The sequence below is a fragment of the Galleria mellonella genome, unplaced genomic scaffold (assembly GCF_026898425.1).
Source record: "Galleria mellonella isolate WM207_F2 unplaced genomic scaffold, CSIRO_AGI_GalMel_v1 utg44, whole genome shotgun sequence".
Lineage (NCBI taxonomy): Eukaryota > Metazoa > Arthropoda > Insecta > Lepidoptera > Pyralidae > Galleria > Galleria mellonella.
This window is the reverse complement of record NW_026442100.1, coordinates 6,403,448-6,424,007: the sequence shown is the minus strand read 5'-3', so window position 1 is coordinate 6,424,007 and position 20,560 is coordinate 6,403,448. Positions and strand designations below refer to the sequence as shown.

At 37.5% G+C, this 20,560-nt stretch overlaps 1 protein-coding gene across 12 annotated transcripts in view; it reads right to left on the bottom strand.

Annotated features, from left to right (window-relative positions):
• The window catches only part of LOC113518974 (collagen alpha chain CG42342), a 528,837-nt gene that overhangs the window by 25,082 nt on the left and 483,195 nt on the right, over positions 1-20,560 (bottom strand). The window lies entirely within an intron of this gene.

The window sequence follows — 20,560 nt, the reverse complement described above, 5'->3', positions numbered from 1 at the left end:
TGAAAATTTCGAATTACAATAAAAACAATTTGCTTAATATTCTCATCTATAATATGTCAGAATTGAACCACCAATTACTAAGCCATTCAATTAAATTATGAATTGCCATTAGGCAGCGATAAAAAATATGAAATCATGAGTAGAGTGGCTCGAGTGATACGTATCGCGGCAATCGACTCGTGAAGGTGAATCGCTGGACACGACGCGGCGGCCACTCGTCACCATGACGCTGGAGCCGGGAGCGCGCGATTTGGACTTCATCATAATTTAATGGAGCGCGCGATGCAAGTGATTCCCAATGTGACAGCTGTCGCCCCTTGACGCGGGTCGCCGATGGCCCTGCAATGTGACCGAGGGCTCTCCACGCCACTGTGCGTCTTGTGTCCGCTATATAAAATTGATATTGGAATACTCGTACGAGGGCGATCAGCTACCATTCACATATCAAATGCACTCCACTACCTAATAGCTTCAGGACACCAGCACTCCCATATCAAAGTTTAATTACGACGTTAACGGGTGTATGTGGAGTAAGCGTAGACTGGTCCGAACATCGGTTTTATTATCAATTGGTTCACAATAATATTGCAATCACCACGACAGACAACTAAACGATGTCAGGTCAGGAGTACTTTATTAACGTGATCCTAGTTTTAAATAAAATTCATCGGATTAAAAGCGGTGTTGTTAGTGTTCTTGATACCAGATTAATCCCGAAAGAGTCAGAAAGTTCGCGATCTTATCTCTTGAAGTAAATATGAATAAGAGGGAATTTTCTAAAACATACACCTACATACGCTATACAGGAATGTCCTGTAAATGAGTTCCAGTTTTTCTTAATCTATCTATACATATATGTAAAGAAAGTTGATGTGTTCGCATTTCGTTGGTGAGTTGTTCCCGCGAGCGCCCGTGCTCCGCGCCCCGCGACCGCGACTCGCCTGCCGGCCATCATTTCACACCTTTGTGTTGCCGGATTATGACCGCACTTTATTATCCTATTGTTACCTTTGTCTGTGAAATATGACTGGCAATATTATCCAAAGCGAGATGACGTATACATAAAGAGAAAAATTCGGGAAAACGAGGGTGGCGCTTTAACGTTTCTTTGAACGCTAAGCCGTCGGGATCGGACGGGGCCCGTAGCCCGGGGCCCGCACGCCTCGGCGCCGCGCGTCTTTTACAAATAAATTAAAACATCGTAAAAAGAGCTGTGTGTCGGTGTAGGTGCTGCGCCGCGCGCCGGCATCGCTCGGCTGTAACGTGGGCGGCTCGGGGCTCCGACCCACCTTTGATCGCAATTCATTTCGCATTCAATTACGTGTGCAAACACTTTTTATCAGTTGAAGTGAACGCTGTTTGCGTGCACCAACAAATTAAGGAAGCTACGCGACAGTCGCCGTACGGTGTTGCAGCCTGGAGACATCCACTCTAATCTACATTCATCATTATTTATTCTTTCATTTTCATCTAAAGGAACGCTTGCTTTGTGACAACTACGAAAATCAGTAGTGTTCCACTTTATCATCAGATAAAGGGAATAATCATTTTTAAATTTCGTCTTTTATTCCCATATTTTATACATTCTTTTCATGATTTCTTTTTATATCCTGTCATTGGAATTAAGGAATCTTACTAATATAATAAAGTTGTAATATAAAAAAAACTACATATTACACGGGAGGTATATAAGAAAAATTTATATCAAGTGTTTTAATATTAACAATAAAATACCAATAATATAAATAAAAAATAGCTATAAAATCATAAGTTTTACGAGTTTTGTCCGCCTGTCTGCATGTTTGTTCCGGCGTCCCGCAAGACTACTGCATGAAATTAGAGGCGGATTTAACAATTATGGTCTAATTGAAAATTTTGGTGTATGTTTCATCTTGAGACGGTATCTAGAAGCGGGTTACTTTATTGGCATTACTTGTGTAGTAGTGTGTGTGTGTAAGTAGTGGGGAAAAAGCTAGTGGCACAAATAAAATTCAAAGACTGCAAATGTAGAAAAAATATCAGGGAGTTCATTGTGCACACACTCGTGAAGTATTTTGCAAAAATTATTCATAGCCATTAACGTGTCGTCGACAGTTGCTGCTGATAAAAACCTCCCGCAACTGCGGACAAAAAGTAACATAGATCTGTCATCATGTAGGTGGATGATATGGGGTATAAAGGACCACCCAAGGGTCGCTCGCAGCAAAAAGTAAGCGAGCAGTCCCGAGCGACGGCGGGCGACGCGGCCACGCGAAAACGATGTCGCGGCGAGGCGCGGCACGCCTCCGGACTCCCGCTGTCGCCAACAACGCACCACACATTATTTCAAATAGTTTACTCATACAACTGTGGTGTACGTATTTGGGATAAAAAGCACAGTTTTTATTGGTATTAGTTGATTTTCATTCTATGAATAATTCGATGACATTACCTATCTATCCTATTTAAGAGCTACGCTCTTGTAGGTAGAGCTCTAAGTTTTGGACATTATCTATGGGCATAAATTTTTTTTTAGGAAATAGTGTGATCGAAGAGAAGTGTGGACTGACAGACGATGTAATGAGAAAAATCGAAAAGGGAATGTTGCGTTGAAGAGGATGGATAAAAGAAGAATTCGTAATACTTTCAAATGGCCAAATCTCATTCAAATATCGGTAGAGGCCGCCCTAGACGGATGTATATCCGGTATATGATGTAGACGGATGTAGGCGAAATGCTGAAGAAGGTCGAATTAAAAGTATCCGTAACTGGTGAACGTATATGAAAAGATTGATGAATGTGACGGAAACGAAAGTGGTCTGTTTGAATCAAAGTATTTGGCGTTCCACTGTTACTACTGTTCTGCCTACCCTAATAGGAGACAGGCGTGACAGATATGTATCTATGTATGTATGATATTAATTTTCACATCATCTGGAAACAATAAATAACAAGTAAATTTTGCTCCGCCAAAAATCACCAACTTCAATCGTAAATATTTTTTTTTACTATTGAAAGATTCCGCTATTTTTTTTTATACAACTTAGAATTGGAAAACAAGTTGACGGCTCACCTGATGTAAATTGGTAACCGTCGCCTATAGACATGAGCAGTACCATGGACATAACAGAGTATACTGTTTCGCCCATGATACTCCCCACGCGTTGCTATTCCTGAGGACTCAGGTGTTATTCCTCTATACCCCGTAAATTCACACCATATCCTATCCTTCAAACCGAAACACAGCCATGCAAACACAACTGTTTCACGGTTGAAACACGAATGGGACAGAGGTACCCAAGCAATCGACTTTTGTACAAAGTCTCCTTCTGCTATTTAACAAATCAAACAATAATAATAACATACAGAGATTTTTGTTATTCCTTTTTCTTAGATTAAATACTTCGATAGACGTCAAGATGTTACGTAGAAACATTACATTGCAAATATTTAAATTTAGAACACGAAAGTATCTGCTTATATGTAGATTTCGTTATGCAAAAAGCAACTATTCGCTTTGCATACAAAAACAATGAAAAAATAAATATACGACCAACATAGGAGTCCCTATTGGTTGCTAAAACATTAAATATGTTTAGAATTGACGATATAATCGCATAACTTAAAAAATAAAGACGAATTGATAATCTTCTCCTTTTGTAAATCGTTTAAACCTTTTTTTATATCTTTTAATAAACACCAATTTATATAGCTCAGTTACGTAAAGATTCGAGTAATGTAGGGGTGCTGTCTACACGCTATCTTTGTCTATTTAATACGGGCTTAACTTCCGATTGGCTCTAATAAAATTTAATTGTGCCTGGAGCGGAGGCACGCTGGAGCCGGATCGCCAAAAACGCACTTTAATTAAATATCGAACATTCCTAATACGAGACTGACGGCGCTAACCAAAGACGAACCCTCGCATCGCCTCCGAGACGAGGGTCGCGGCTGGACCGCCGGCTCTCAGCCATCCAGATACATGTGACTCGCCTCTTTGCAAAATGCAGATTTTATAAAGCGTATTTAAAACAAAAGTGGTAAATATAAAATGTGTAAGAATAATACGAGGAGAAGGATTGTTGCTGTACAGCTATTTTTTATTATATTTAACACTACGGTTGCAGAAGATAATAGAAATACAAAAACTATATTGTTAAAAGATATGTTAGATAATGTTTTTGTTTATTCTACAAATATTATAAATGAAAGTTTATTAAAATATTAGAGATGTCTGGATTTTTTGTTGCATCACTTCTAAAAGTACAACTAATTCGTTAAATTACGGATGGCAATTTTTTCAAAACGAAAATATACAATTTAAAATCCTGGTCTCAATAAATTAGTTTAAAAAATATATTTTTGAAGAGCAGAGTTTTGGTCTTTAAAAGTAAGGAGAACTTATAAAGCATATTTTGCATCTTATTTTTGGAGCAAGTAGAAAGGAGAATAAGGAATTTGCTTTCTATTCTTGTCTTGGATCTTTCCTTATTCACATAGAAATATGCCACACTCGGCATGGATAGCTGAGAGATTTGGATTCGAATTTTACTAAAAATAAAATCTTTTAATCATAATATTTCGACTCGATGCGATGATGGAAATTCTAAACATTTTTCAAAGACACCGTACAAATTAGCCAAATGCCGTTAATCGGTCCCCACGCGCCTGCCCGGAGCCCCTGCACATTTTTCAGAAACCTAATTTGCGATTCGTTTATTGCGATCATTAGTTATACAGAATTCACAAGATCCGACGTTAGAACAATTATTTCATTCCAATTTTCAAGCTTTGTTCACAGTCTTGATTTATAGGTCACCAAACGCTCGACGTTGCCAACGACCATCTGCTTTAATCTTTAAATTTTTTTAACCACATCTAGCTTACAGAATATTCACTTAATTACGTTTATGATATGAATTTGTCCTATTGCTTGACAACTTTCGTCAAGAACAATTTAATTATTGAAATCTTCCTGTCTTTTCGGTGTACCCTCGCGAGGAGAATCAAATGCCAAAGATTCTATACTTACACATTTCTTAATCTACTTTAGATGTCTCTCCTACTATACGTACTGTGAAATGGAAAGGACACTTGACTGCGGTTGCGGTGCGGTGGGGTGCGGCGCGATGTACTGTACCACCTGAAGTCAGGGCGAATGTTGCGAGCTACAAGTCAGCACCACATTATCGAGCCATTACCGCCCTTGTTCCGAATTCTGATAATCGAGTAATCGAGATAATCCACGCGGCCCGGCAGCCGGCAGCGGCTACGGAGGGGCAAAAAATATGGCTCTCGCAGCACCCTCCCGAGCGAGAGGAATTGAGCGCAAATTGAGTTAACCTTGTTTAAGCGTCATTTCGCTTCAAACTTCAGAAAGTAATCTTGTTTTTTGTTTGGAGGGGTCCTCTTAAAGACGCGTAATGAAAATATTATATTTAGCGAAACAGCGGGATTACAAGTGTTTGCCATGAAAATGAAGCGCTTGTGGCGTCGGTCGTCGCCGCTCGATATTTGCATATTGTTTTGTTGCAGTGCCTAGCAGTCGTCTCGCATCCACTCCGTTGTTAAGTGCTGCAGCGGACGTTCGCTGATTTCTCGCTTTCTTTATCTGTTTAATTTAGCAATTAAGAATCTTTTACTATTTTTTCTAAACGCATCTTGACTTTTAGTTTAAAAGATATAATCAATATTATCAGTTAAAAGCATTGTTAAGTAAATGTAATGATAACGTACTTAAGAAAAAAGTGTGTAGAGATAGGCTTTTAGCATTCTGTTTTTCAAAACGAATCACAATCAGTTTACGCGTGATGTAGGTTAGATATACATATACTTACAGAGATAACAAGAATATGATTTATAAATGTAATAGTAATGTAAAAGTACTATGCAAAAAATTGCTTTTGAATTGCCATAAAAATCATTGCGATTAGTAAGTACATATAGAAATATCATATGAAGTCTAACTGATAAATTGTTGTATTCGTAGGTATATAGCAAGAGATGCCGGGGCTCAGGGTTGTCTCGACCTGGCAGCCAGCGTTCGCTGATAAAGGATTACACGAGAGTTGCCGCCACGAGCACACGGCAGCCGCTCAGAGATAACCCTTTGCCGACCCCTCGCCAACCCCCGGCTGTTCCGACGACCGGCAAAAGTAACGAATAAAATATGCTAATGGTTCAAGTTTGGCTATTATTGTTGCTAAACTGTTGTTTGTCGCGAACCGAAATTCGTTAATATTCTGGCGACGAGTGCAAGAAATAGGGCGCCCCCTAGTAGCTACGGGCACGATACATCTCTAAAGTTAATGTTACGCAAGTCATTACGGTTTATGAAGTGGCTCTGTACTCGTTATACGCAATGATAGAGAGTGGCGGCCGCTCCCGCCCCTTGTCCCCACCAATTCGATGCATCACTATTAAAAAGTAATTAATGAGTCAATTCGAGTACTTAATAATGCCATAAAACGTATTACAATTACGATAAAAGCCCCAAATTTCTCTGTAATTTGGTATGTCGACGTCAATTTTATAAACATCTTTTTTACGTACGGTTCTTGGGCCGTCATTATCCACAATAGATTTGTCATAAAACATTTTGTAGTTTAACAAATACCAGGTGTGAGTGTAATGATAGAGGTGGCTAACGTATCATTATAAACTGAGGGTTCGTGCCTTGCGACTTTCACGCTTTGATATTATTTCCATTACAAATTATAAGCTGCATGTATCTGAACCGTTGGTATAGTGTGCGCAGCGTGTAAGTGTTTATCGTGATAGGCCACAAATGAGCGTTGTCGTTTGGGTCCATAATTCAAGACGGAAGGCGGAGACGAATAGCTTCCTGGATGGGACAAGCTCGCTATTGTTACTAGTTTTTTGGCTCCCACTCGCTCACAACGAGTGTCTGATGCGTTCCCACGATAACTTAAAGGATTACTCTCAAGATATTTAACAATACAAGATCACACAAGTATCCATGCCAGTATACTTATTTCTATCGTATATATAACAACATAGTAGAAAAGTAATCGTTTACACATCAGTGAAATATATCAGTGGCATCCGTTCGAGATGGAATACTTGGCAAACAGCAAGTGCTTAGTGAATTATAGGGAGTAGTTGACTCGTCGCTTAGCAAATAGGATCGATCTCTTTTTATTCCCACTGGCGGTTTACTAATTCCACAGCGTTGTTAAGCTGTATGTATGTACTAATATTGTACAAGAAACTTAATTATTTACAAGTTGTTTACGTATAGTGTTCAAGTGGTAGATTAATTAATAGCGTACTTACTTAGCATTAAAAAGCACAGAATTATTTAGTTTAGACATCAATCAGTAATAAAATTTACCATTTAATACATATTTTCATATGAATAATACAGAAATCATAGGTGTTAACGACAACTTTGCAATTTACGTGCTCGGCCTGTTCGAGCAGGCGCTTCTTTTTTATTATTATTCTACCGTCCACTTTTGTGTTTCTAGTACTGTGCCATCTTGTTTTTACTTGGACAGTTGTAGCGCCGGCTAGAACATTACTGTTAATATTTATATTAAATTAAACGCACTTATCAACTATTATCAGAGTTTATTCTAAAATAAATTCCGTTGTGTCCACGACGAGACAATAGGTATAAAATAAAAAAAATGTGACCAAAGGATCTCAGTATCTCAGTATTAAGCCAGCAATAGCAAACACACTTTTAATAACTAATATTATAAAGAGGAAAGATTTGTATTTTTGCGTGTATGTATGTTTGTAATGAATAAACTCAAAAACTACTTTGCCGACTTCAAAAATTCTTTCACCATCAGACACATACTTTCACCCTGAGTAACACAGGCTATATTTATTGCTAGAAAAGATTAGGGATCCTTATTAAAACTTTAGTAACGTAGAGCAAAAGTATGTTCTACATATTAAAGAAAATATCAATAACTACAAAAAACTTCTCGGAAACTATTGGTGATAGAACAAAATTATGTCCTACAATATTGAAGAAAATATCAATTAATACAAAAAACTTCCATACCATATGTCCAACTATTATCGTTATGTCACAATAACCACTTTTTAAAATGTATAATTGTCCACCCGTGCGAAGCCGGGACGGCCGCTAGTAGATTATATAAATAGTGTCTCAATAGAAATGCTTCGAGAAAAACGGGTCAAAATTTTCATACAATTTTTCGTGATAAATTGTTTTTGATTCTTTTATAATTTCTATATTTATTTTGTCTTATAATTTCTGCACCTTTTTAATGCATAAACACTCATTTTATTTATTAACTAATACGTAAAGATACATTTTATGCTTAAGTATATAGAACACTGATAAAAAAACGAGTCAGCTAATTTGACAATTGGCTGACAAAATGAAGATCCGTTTTTGAGACTCGATACTCTATATATATAATCTAAGTAGACACATTATCCGCTGTTAGCAGCGCTGATATTCTGACAGGTAGATACCGGGGCGACAATATGGACAATGCACACAAAAGTGCAATAGTCGTTTTGATTATTGCGTGTTTATTGTTTAAATTTCAAATCTGTTCGTAGTTTTTTTGTTAAAGTTATACAAGAGGCTGGCATCATGTTCACTTAGAGTGTCGTAGACAGCGCGGTGCGACTGGTGTAGGGCGGCAAGGCGGCAGGGCGGCAGGGCGGCAGGGCGCGGTGAGTAGGGCGGCGCGGCCGGCGGCGGCACGCGCGGCGCTAACAAGTGTCGCCGAGTGTCTGCACTCACCTCAACAATACTTATTCAAAGCTCTTTCATTCTACGCCCTTCTAAAACAATCTCATATACTGCCTCTATTTAGGTACACATTTTCGTTGGTGTGTTTAGTATTTAGAGAAGCAGAAAAAATATACGTAATTAGAGAATACAAATTTTAACTGCTGTTTTGATCAAATAGAAGAAAGAAAGAAAGAAATAACTTTATTCAAGTAAACTTAGATTGAAACATTTATGAATAGTCATTTTTTGATTACTATCTATTCGGAACGCCATTTCAGCGTTCAGCAAGAAGAAAGTGCAAGAAACTTAGTTGTTGATTCTCTCAAAAAGTTTAACTATATAAATAAAGAAGTTGTGTGAATACAAACTACCAAGCAGCGTCAGATCATAAAATTTAAAATATATAATATTTTATATTCCAATGGTTTCTCTGTGGTGCAGAATTTAAAATGCTAACGAAACTTTTAGTTAAAACTATTACTTGTACAGTGTTTATATGTAGCTAATGTACGGGTAGCACAGGGGTGAACTGAAATATTGAAGTGAATCGTAATAGCTGCATTAGTTAAGTTCACAAGTTGTCCGTAACTGGAGCCGCTCTCTCGCCGCTGTCTTGCGAATCGTTCCCGCTTTGAAGCGACGCACCCGTGACTCGTTTATTTTAATGCTCCCTGTTTACAGCGAGATGTAAAATTTCCTCAAAAAAAACGAAGGGAGTTCCGTAAGACGTCGCTAGTAGAGTGCGCCTTGTTGTTTCAGCTAATTATGAGTGAAATGCAACCGCTTTATTGTGGGGACGGAAACGGGAGGACATCTGTCACCGTCTCTCTGAAGGCGTAAGGTGAACCCGGCACAAGCGAGCTCGTCCTGCGGACTTGAGATTTAATAGTACTCACGATTTTGTAAGATGAAAGAAAGAAAGATAAAAAATTGCTACTTCTACAAACATGTTTTTATGATACTGAATGTAATTAATTTCATATATAAACATATTATTGGCCGTGTGATCCGGCATAGAATAGGCCACTCCTTCCCATCCCGTGGGTGTCGTAAGAGGCGACTAAAGGAGGTTGAGAGATAGGTAGCAGCATCCCTCTTAAAACATCTCTAAAGGCTGACTGCGGTGGTCAATCCGCCTGCCAAGCGTGGCAACTACTGGCAAAACCCTTCAAGGGGTAGGCTTATGTTTAGCAGTGGATAGCTAAAGGATGATATGTTATTGAAAAACGTTAGATTTGTGATAAAAATACAGATTAATTGAGAACTTACCTTAAGTTCTCAATTAATCTGTATTTATTCTATGTTCGTGATATCCTGGCGAATTGTGAACTGATCACACTTTTGCTTTCACAGTGTTTACTGCCGTCTCGGTTATAAAATTAATTTTGTTACAAACTCTCTGAATTTACCAAGCAGTAATAGATCTGAAAAGTAAAGATTAACCGCTTGTTTCATCATCAATTAACATATGAGTTATACACCGACGAAGTCATTGAGTGATTTGATTTAGTGGATAGTTGGGTTATATTGTCTCATAGAGGTATTCTTTACGAAGATATACCTTCAGGGAAAATAAAAATAATAGGTACCCCACCGGTAATGTTGCCAAGTTTGCTTCTATATTTATGAGTATTATGTAAATACAGCATTTACATAAAAATAACTTTTTATTAAAAATAATTGTGTTCTATCTCAGTATATCTATTTATATACAATTTAAATCGTCCATTTTTCTCTATTTTTACATGAACAAACTGTCAACTTTGGAAATACAACGAATACCTATAACGAGTTGCAAATCAGTTGAAAAGTAAAAAGTATAGTCCTTAAACTTGTTCCGGGAAGTTAATAAAGGCTAATGAACGGGCTCGCGGAGTTCGCAGTCGGTCAGTAAAGGAGCGTCTATAACAGGGACGATGCAGTTTATTGTAGTGTTTGTTTGTATAACATAATGAAATAGCATCCAGACTCTGTTGGAATTATCACAGGAATACTCTCTAAACAAAATTAGTAACAAATATTAAAAATCAATTATTAATACATTTTATTTCGGACTTTTTGGTCCATTAATACTCGTATTTATTAGTAACAATGTTCTTAAAGCTAATGTTAGTAAATTTACACACACACACACATGACATCAATCATCAAGGCATTTTCTCCCACGCACACACAATCAACTTCCAGCAGCAGTATTTATACGACAACATAATTCAAGAAAAGAGCATATTCCTTTTTAAAAGGCCGGCAGCACACCTGCAATGCCGTAGGTGTTGTAGGTGACCATGGGCGGCGGTAGTCACTTACCATCAGGTGAGCCGCATGCTCGTGTGCCCCCTGTGTTGTAAAAAAAAATCTATACTCACCGCTGTACAATTCCATTGGAAATTGCGCAGCAGTGATTAACGTACACACAGTCCAGCCTGTTCGCCATCATTCTCAGGATGCTGTTGGCGCTGGCACGTACTCTGCGCACCAGGGATGCACACCTTTTATCATCGTGGTATAATAACAATCTACACGATTAATTATTTTAATTTGTAGTATTATTGTATGCCAGCAGCTGTCTATGATTGTTTCAATTATTCGTTTATTTACATTACTTACGGCTCACCGCGGTGTGTGTCTGCGCAGCGCTTGGCCAAATTAGTTTTGTCAAATAGAGCTTGCAGTACTTAATTTCTTTCCGAAATAAGCGATATTGTCAGAAGTTTTAACCTATGTTATGAAATAATAATTATAAATTAATTATTGTAGATGAGTAGAGGGAAAGAAACAAAATGAACATATGCTGATCTTCGATATTTTAAATTATAAAATAAGTATTATAAAGTACTTTAATAATTAATAAATCTATTTGAGTGTCTTCAGAAAAAAAATCTACTATAAATTAGATCGAGGGGGGGTATTTCAAATTGTGCTTCCAGATTTCCTCATCTGGTTTCACATACCACATGGTGTTCTTGTCGTGAAGATCACGCAATATTATAAATTGATATAAGGTGTGTGACATTTGTTTACATTTAAAAAAAGTTAACATCCGAGTGATAGAACGGAGATTTAAAATATTTTTATTTTGACGATCAACAATCAAAATATTGTAGAGCAGTCAGTTTTAACGTTAAGTAACTTTCAAAAGTTTTCTTGCACAAAAGAAAATAATAAATTGGACACGAAGTGGGAGCGAGAGGCTTCCGCCTTAGCCTCCGCTGTCTAAAAGGATAATAGAGAGATGAAAAAGCAAGGTTCGCAGCTTAATTCCAGTCGTTCTGACTTGGACCTTCCAATTTTTCTCCGGTGAATTATGTAGCGGGCCGGATCATCCCCGGGGATAAAAAGCAGAGCCGGCGACGTCGCCCACGCCCCCGCCCAGCCGCGCTGCGCCCGGACGTCCGTGCACTCTGCCCTCCCCCTCGCCCCAACGTCACCCTTCGCATCGGCAGCATTCAAGAGGGAACTGTTTAGCATACATTAAGGAATTTGTAACAACTGCTCAATTTATGATCAATTAAGAATTGAATTGATTCGATGTAACGAATATCTGTGTTTTGGAGTATTAACATCAGATTATCGGTCGTTAAAATTGTCCCACGACGTGTTGTCGTCAGTTATAATTTGAATCGTAGTTGAAACCACTGAGAGTAAGTAAGTAGTCACTGTATTTATTTTGTTCGCTAAATATAAAAACTAAGTTTACTAATATCATTTGGCAAACGCATTTATTCTAATAATTATTAGTATTCAGAATACAATAGGGAGAATTTGTACAAAAGTCGTCTACTTGTGTACTTTTATTTTACTCGTGTTTTTGCCGTAGAGCAGTTGTGTTTGTATGGTTATGTTACAGTTTAAAGGGTAGTAATATAGCAACGAAATTAGAGGATACGCATGAAGGGTATCATGGACGACATAGTAGACTCTGTTGTCCATGGTATTGTTCTTATCTATAGGCGACGGTTACCATTTTCTATCAGGTCAGTCGTCAGCTTGCTTGCCATTTTAAATTGCATAAAAAATTTCAAAAGGCACACGGATAGTTTTAAGACCACAGAACTCTTAATGTATATATAATATCACGTATATGTAAGTAATGTCCTTAAAACATGGAATAAGTCAAATGGATTATTCAATCGACTCTACTTATAAATTTGCGAAACATACAAGTGGTTGTTTGGTATAAATATTTATTGTTATGGTATAACAACAGACTGCAAACTAATTGTTAACATTAAAGTTGGAATGACCGCGGATGGCGAAGTTTGATACGGGACCGCTCTCTGCTCAACTTTGCTCTCTCGTAATAATATTATTTTAGTGGCAGCGGGAGATAAGCGAATGCATGTCATCGGCGAAAAAATGAAGAGCCATGAAAACACGAGGTTTCTTTTTGGAAAAATTTTTTTCACACAACATAACAATATACGTTGATTTATATAATTGCACATATGTATATGAGTTTAAAATTCGTTTCAGTTTTGTTGTTGTGTAGTTAATTACAAATAAGTTAATAATTATTCAATTGCATTGATTATAGCTCGAGGGATAAGCAAGCTGAAGTGGCAATGGGCTGGTCACATAGCTTGAAGAACCGATAACCGATGGGGAAGAGAGGTTCTTTAGTGGTGATCCCGTTCGGGTAATCGTAGTGTAGGACGATCTCGCACTAGATGGAGTGACGATCTCAAATGCATTACAGGGAGTCAGTGGATGCAGGCGATTTAAGATCGTTCATTATGGCAGTCTATGGGGGAGGTCTATGTTTAGCAGTGGATAATGGCTGAGACGATTTACCAGAGGGAGACTTTGTACAAAAGTTGATTACTTGGGTACCTCTGTCCCATTCATTTTTCAACCGTAAAGCAGTTGTGTTTGCATGGTTGTGTTTCGGTTTGAAGAGTGGGATATGGCGTGAATTTACTGGGTACGGAGGAATAACACCTGAGTCCTCAGGAATGGCAACGCATGGGGGGTATCATGGGCGAAACAGTGCATTCTGTTATGTCCATGATACTGCTCATGTCTATAGGCGACGGTTACCACTTTCCATCAGGTGGGCCGTCAGCTTGTTTGCTATTCTAAGTTGTATAAAAAAAAATCAACTGTTGTACTCAATCATATCAGTTTATGAACTATTAGTTAATCACAATTCATCATCAATTAAAAGATGTATGTACATATATTGTTAGTCCTTCGAGCCGGACATTATATGTATTTTCACCTTACAAAGCGTGCAATGTTATGGGAAACAAGCTTATAGAAGCAGCATCATTCGGGTAATTGAAGTTCCCTATACTTGTACATTGCACCCACTCTAATTGGCTGCACTGGAGACGTCACATTCGGTCTGCGGTGTGCAGCGCGCTCTACTCTCAGATGCTGTTTGTTTTAACTCTGTCCTATTATTGTGCGAGAATATTGCAGCAATTGTCATTACGTATAGGAGATATTTATGTCGCCTACCTTCATATTATAAGAATAATATAATTCAATAAATATAACCGCACAGTTATGAAATAGCGATAACGTTTATATCGTACAAGTGTCCAGAGTTACTATAATAAGTCATCAGTTAAAAACGACAAATATTAAAAATGAACTAGAACCATTAAAGACTGGCTTTGTTCCTGTATATGTATTGTGAAATATGTTGATGAAATTACTAGGTATTCTAACTTAAATTATTTAACCTAAAACTGATTGGCAATACCTGAGTAGTCAGTTACCATCATGCTTGACGGTTATCGTCCTTATATAAAAGATTTCAATGACACACGTTCAGCAGCCGCTGGATTTAATTAGAATCATCTTATTTGATTTGAAAAATAGGATTTTATCTGAAGACGCCATAACAAGTTTTTCAATCAAGCCGCATCATCTCCAGCGCCACCCTCGCGCCTCGGTCCTCAGAGTGGTCGTGCATTAGCATGACAATTGCGGTGCCGCGGCGCGTCACACGCACCTGTGCCGCGGCGCCCCCGCACCGTTCTCGCTGGCTGCTCTCAACACTACCACAGTAAAGAGAGACATTTACCTAATGATAATGTGAAGCGATATTTAAACGTACACCGCATGGCTGTGATATTATGACCCTTCAACGTATAATACGTGCATGTGATTAGGATACTTTTATAATTTGTATGTGTTTACACGAATGTACCTACCCATACTTTTAATAGAACTACGTGAAAATGTATTAAAGTCTAAGAATATATTAGATTACAGAAATAAAAAAAAAAAATCTTTAATTGATTTAATGTTTCAATATGGTACTAATTTTAACAAAATTTTGTTTGATTTTTCATTCTTTTTCTATTAAAACAGAGTGACGTTTTAATTTCTTAACGTAGAAAAATAGAATCTTCTATATAATTGCATCTACTTTTTATTTAACATATTAATTTATTTATGGGATCACTAACATAAGATACAGCGAAACATTTAAATGCAATATACTAGTGGTCTATCTGTTTTAATATTTAGAGGCAACAACAAACAACAAGGGAGAATGAAATGAAATTAACACATGATGTTAAATGAATAAACAATGTTAATGAAATGTGCAAATGATGAAACTTAAATATCTTTTAAATACATAGAGGTTCATTGACTGTTTATGAATAGCGAATTATGTTTGTCAAAATCTTTAGTATTTAGTGGCAGTATGGCACACGGCCTTGTGACATGGTGCGATGTGACGGATGAGTCGAACGCACACGTACTCGTCTCACATCCTTCACAAATCGCATCGCATTCAAACGTCTGGATGGTTGGTGGATGTCAGATTCGCGCAGTCGAGCTGCGGGACGGGTTGACTCTTTATTAAGACCGACTCTGCTGGTTTGTATATTTATCTGCGTCATATCACGCTACGTCTTACTATACCATAAGGAACAGTCTCGACTCCCTGCTTCCACTGACTCCCTGCAATGCATTTGAGATCGTCACTCCATCTACAGGGGTGTCGTTCTAAACTGCGTTTGCTTATATTAAGTATACGGGCTTTAAATTAGGCAATACAATACACAGCGATCAATCAAATAAATAAGTATTTACGCATTAAAAAGATGTATTAAGAATTTACTGGGTACAGAGGAATAACACCTGAGTCCTCAGGAATGGCAACGCATGGGGGATATCATGAGCCAAACAGTATACTCTGTTATGTCCATGGTACTGCTCATGTCTATAGGCGACAGTTACCACTTTCCATCAGGTGGGCCGTCAGCTTGTTTGCCATTATAAGTTGTATAAAAAAAAAAATGTAGAAATTATAAAACAAAATAAATATCAAAGTTATAAAGGAATCATTCCTAACTATTTATTTATCACGCAAATATTGTATGAAAAAGTTTCACCCATTTTTCTCGAAGCATTTTTATGGAGACACTTTATCTATATAATCTAAGCTTATTACTTATTAAAATATTTTAAATAAAATCTATAAAAACATGTGAATTCATAATTCTTAAATTAACGAATCCCAGTTGGCCACGAGCGCTGCAGCACTGTGGTGGTTGTGTGGCACTCGCGAGCCAATCTCGTCCGCAATTTACCGCTTTCGAACAGTTTGTTTGACATCGAACACTAAACGAATCACTGTATGTTTTTTTATTGCATTTCTATGCATAGCTACTGTCGCGTCGCGCTCCGTCCGGTATCTTTTAATTGGAGCCGGGCTTTGTACAAAAACGAGGCATATTGTATGCGAAATAATTGAACTCCTTTTTTTACAATATTTTATTGAGACGATATATTTCGTGATAGTTACGATGCGATCCTATCGACGAATTCATATCACGAATAATAGTTGGACATATAGTATCGCGGAGTTTTTCGTAGTTATTGATATTTTCTTCAATATTGTAGAACATACTTTTGTTCTATCACCAATAGTCATCATCAAACCTCATTATTTAAAAGAACGTTTTATGTTTCTTGGAGAGAGCAATTCTAATTCTTATTCTTTACGTAGTACTGACAACCTCCAACTCATAATTCCTACCCATTCTTCCTCTTTCTACTCCAAATCCTTTTCCGTGCAAGCAGTTCGTTTGTGGAACTCACTCCCTACCCCTATACGGTGCGCTCAATCGTTGCCCATTTTTAAAAACTTAGTTAAAGCCCACTACCTATCCTTATAATCACTTAGTCCTACGTATTTCCAGTTTTATGTGGTTATATATATGTGTATTAATATGGTATATTTGTATGTATTTATGCGTATATATGTATATGTATGTATATATATTTATATGTGTATGTATATGTATATATATGTATATGTTTGGTTGTATGTGTTTATTTATGTATGTATATGTATATGACGATGCTGTCACAAATATTATTTTTTACAAATCTATCTTTTTTAACGCGCCACCTACCTACTTATGCTTTAATCCTTTCTACCCAAAGGTTGTCTGGAAGAGATTGCTTAGCAATAAGACCGCCTTTTGTACTACACTATACGTATTGAAAATTGTTTTAACAAATCATGTTATGTTGGTGCAATAAAGTGTTAAATAAATAAAAAAAATAAATAAAATAGTTTCCGCAGCGCACGCGACGAAAGATATTATATAGCATTTTTTTCACACCTTGAGTTACGTTACTAAAGTTTTAATAAGGGTCTCTAATCTTTTCTCTCAATAAATATAGTCTATGTAACATAAGAATTTTGTATAGCTTTTACTTTTCAATTTAACCTTATAATATGGGTGATCCATTTCTGCACAGTAAGCCAGTGTTTAACTCTTAATCGCCTGATGTTTCTCCCAACACTAAATTAGCATGTGAATATATTTTCTCCCATATACTGAGCAGCATGTACATTATGGTAACCCTACTCACGTACACATGAATAGAAAAGTTAACTTGTTTTTGAAGAAGCAATTTCATGAAGACACTTTATCTATATAACTATTAACTTTATCTATATATCAGAGGCCTTTGTATATCAAGGAGGCGGCCTAGCAATTCTTGACTCCAGATGATGACACGACACCTTCATACGAGGAGTACTTGTACTACTACCGTATTGTTCAATAAGCGATGTAAGTATAATAATGATACGCTTGCATTGGCAGGGGAGAAACACAGTACGTGTTCGTACATAGTACGTACAGTGTGTGTTCCGAAGCAGAAACGACGATATTTCTTCAGTAAGTATGAAACTTTTATCAGCGGCCCCATCGCATGCGGGCCATTAGCTACTGTTGCCAAATGCCGGTTTAGTAATGTACCGAATCAGCTTTTATTGCTATTCGAGTACTTTGGTATTCGATTAAAAATAAATCGAATCCTGATTCGAGCCTGAGGACTCAGACAAGTACTCGAATATTTGTATCACTATTGGAGTACTTTATTAAACTAGAGTATTGTTTAATTAGATTTATGAAGCTTTCTTTAATGAAGATATGAAATGTTCATTTATTTTAAATTTTTGCTATATAATTAAGAAAAAAAATTAATGTCGAATCAACCAAAAAAATTATGTAAAATATATGAATCACAAGTACTCGAATCCTGTGTTCGAGTATAACGTACCCGACTTCCGTACTTATGTATTTGAGTTTACAGTTGAGTCAGTAGTCGAGTCGGTCTGACTCGGCACATCACTATGCCAGCTGCCTTTTCCCATCTATGAGCGCACGATCACCTGTGTCATTGGAGTAAGCTCAACAACTTTCCTTTTGAACAATTACAGACATTTCCAAATAAACTTTATAGGCAAGTAGGCCGCGGCGCACTCAGGCATATTTTTAATTCTATAGAGTTTTATATAGAAATTCAGTAACGAGTTTCTTTGGTTTGTAGTACCCACTCTCGTCCTTTCCTAGTTACACCAATAGCTCCTGTAATCCTAGGTAGGTATGTGTATAAATTGGAGTCCAGTCATCAATTTCAGAACATTATTATTCGGTAAGTATTTCGTGTAATCAACCAGAAGGTTTATTTGCCGAAACATCTGATTAGATGAAGCATGTATTATGAATATAAAGATTTACAAAATATCACAATTATAAATATTTTGTATCTCTGTAATTGCACAATATGTTACTATTTAAAAATCCTTATTTATTGGTATAATCCATCAGGTATGCCACTGTATATTGATATGCATCTCTGTCCCACGAGAACGTGTAATAAATTGTTTCTAAATGATTCTACAATATGAAATCCAATTCAGGAGAGGTTAAAATAAAAGAGTTATAACAAAAAGCAAATGGCGTTGAGTCAACGGGGCGGCACAGGGCAGGGCCGGGCGGAATGACGGATGACGGATGACGACGTGTGTGCCGAGTGACGAGTGTCGAGTCGTGGCTGTCGGGTGACGAACTAGTGGCTGCAGTGATCGGCGCTGTGACAAATGATGGCAGGTGTCAATCTCGACGGCAGACCTGTTCGTGCGCATCGCTTTGTTGGCTGTACGCGACGCATGCTGCTGCGACGGAAACTGTCAGTATCTATTCGTGGTGTGAAAAAACTCAGTAAAATTACTGAGTTTTTTTTTGTAAGAAAATCATTAAGTAAATTATGAGGACTACAACTGGAGGATTAAAATCGACCGCCCAGTTCGAAGTGTGAACCAGGAGTGAGTTTTCAAGTCGTCACGTAGGCCCGCCTCGCGCTGAAGCGTCAGCAGTTGCCTAGTTAGGCATTTACGTCATTTACGAGTTTTGGATATGATGCGGCGTCAGCGGTCTCGATAGTGGCTCGCTATGTAACTAGTATTTATGTAACAACTAACTCGGCAACTTTGCTTTTCCTTCTTTACCAATTTTTTTTTTTTTATTTGTATAAAAATTATCTCTCAAGTTTATAGGCGATGGTGACTGCTTTCCATTGTTAGTACATTTACCATTCTAAGTTTCATAAAAAATATTTGGAGCGTACTATAAATAGATATATATATTGACAAAATTTCATTAAAATCGGTTGAATTGTTTCAGAGATTAGCTTGTCAGCGTCCTATCGAGCTGAATATTTCTCCGCAAGAAAAATGTGTCGAAAATGGCAGTAATTTTGAGTCTCACATACTGACTTAAAAGCTGCCCGCGTCGTGTTGATATGGGAGGCTGATATGTTTTTGTTATAAACCTATTTCAGTGCAAACACAACGGCGGCCTAATCGCTGTACACGTGGAAATGCTAAAGTCTGGCTCTCGTTAGCAACGGTTCCAAATGTAAGTACTTCAAAGTGTTTTACAGTAAATTTACATTTAACTGTGGAAGTTTAGTTGCGTCGGGTCGAGTTCGCGATCAACATTACAATTAAAAGTTCGAGCCTGCGTTACGGCCGCAAAGCGTGTGTGAGTTTAATATTGTACAACATGTGAATTGAAGTTAATGGTCATTATTTTATTTTTACATTATTTTATTTGTATTTATATATTATCATCATTATCCTATCAGCTTTTAACTGTCCACTGCTGAACATAAGCCTAAGGGAGTTTTGCTAGTAGTTGCCACGCTTGGTAGGCGGATTGGCAACTGCAGTTAGGTTTTGAAGGTGTTTTGGGAGGGACGCTACTGCCCATCCTCCACACTTAGTCGCTTCTTACGACACATACGGGAAAGGAAGAGGTGGTCTATTCTATGCCGGGACCACACGGAAATTATATATTATACGCGACAATAATGTAAGTTCCGAACCCAACACATTTATTAAATTTACATCGTATACTGCGCGGCGCCGCACGGTTTCGCATCGAATCGCATTACTACCGATGTAGCTGTAAAACGAATACTTACGTTTTCTTTTAATTTCTGCCCATAAGGGCAATAAGAATATATGGAAATAATAGCCTTATGGCTATCATAAAGATTATTTCCATG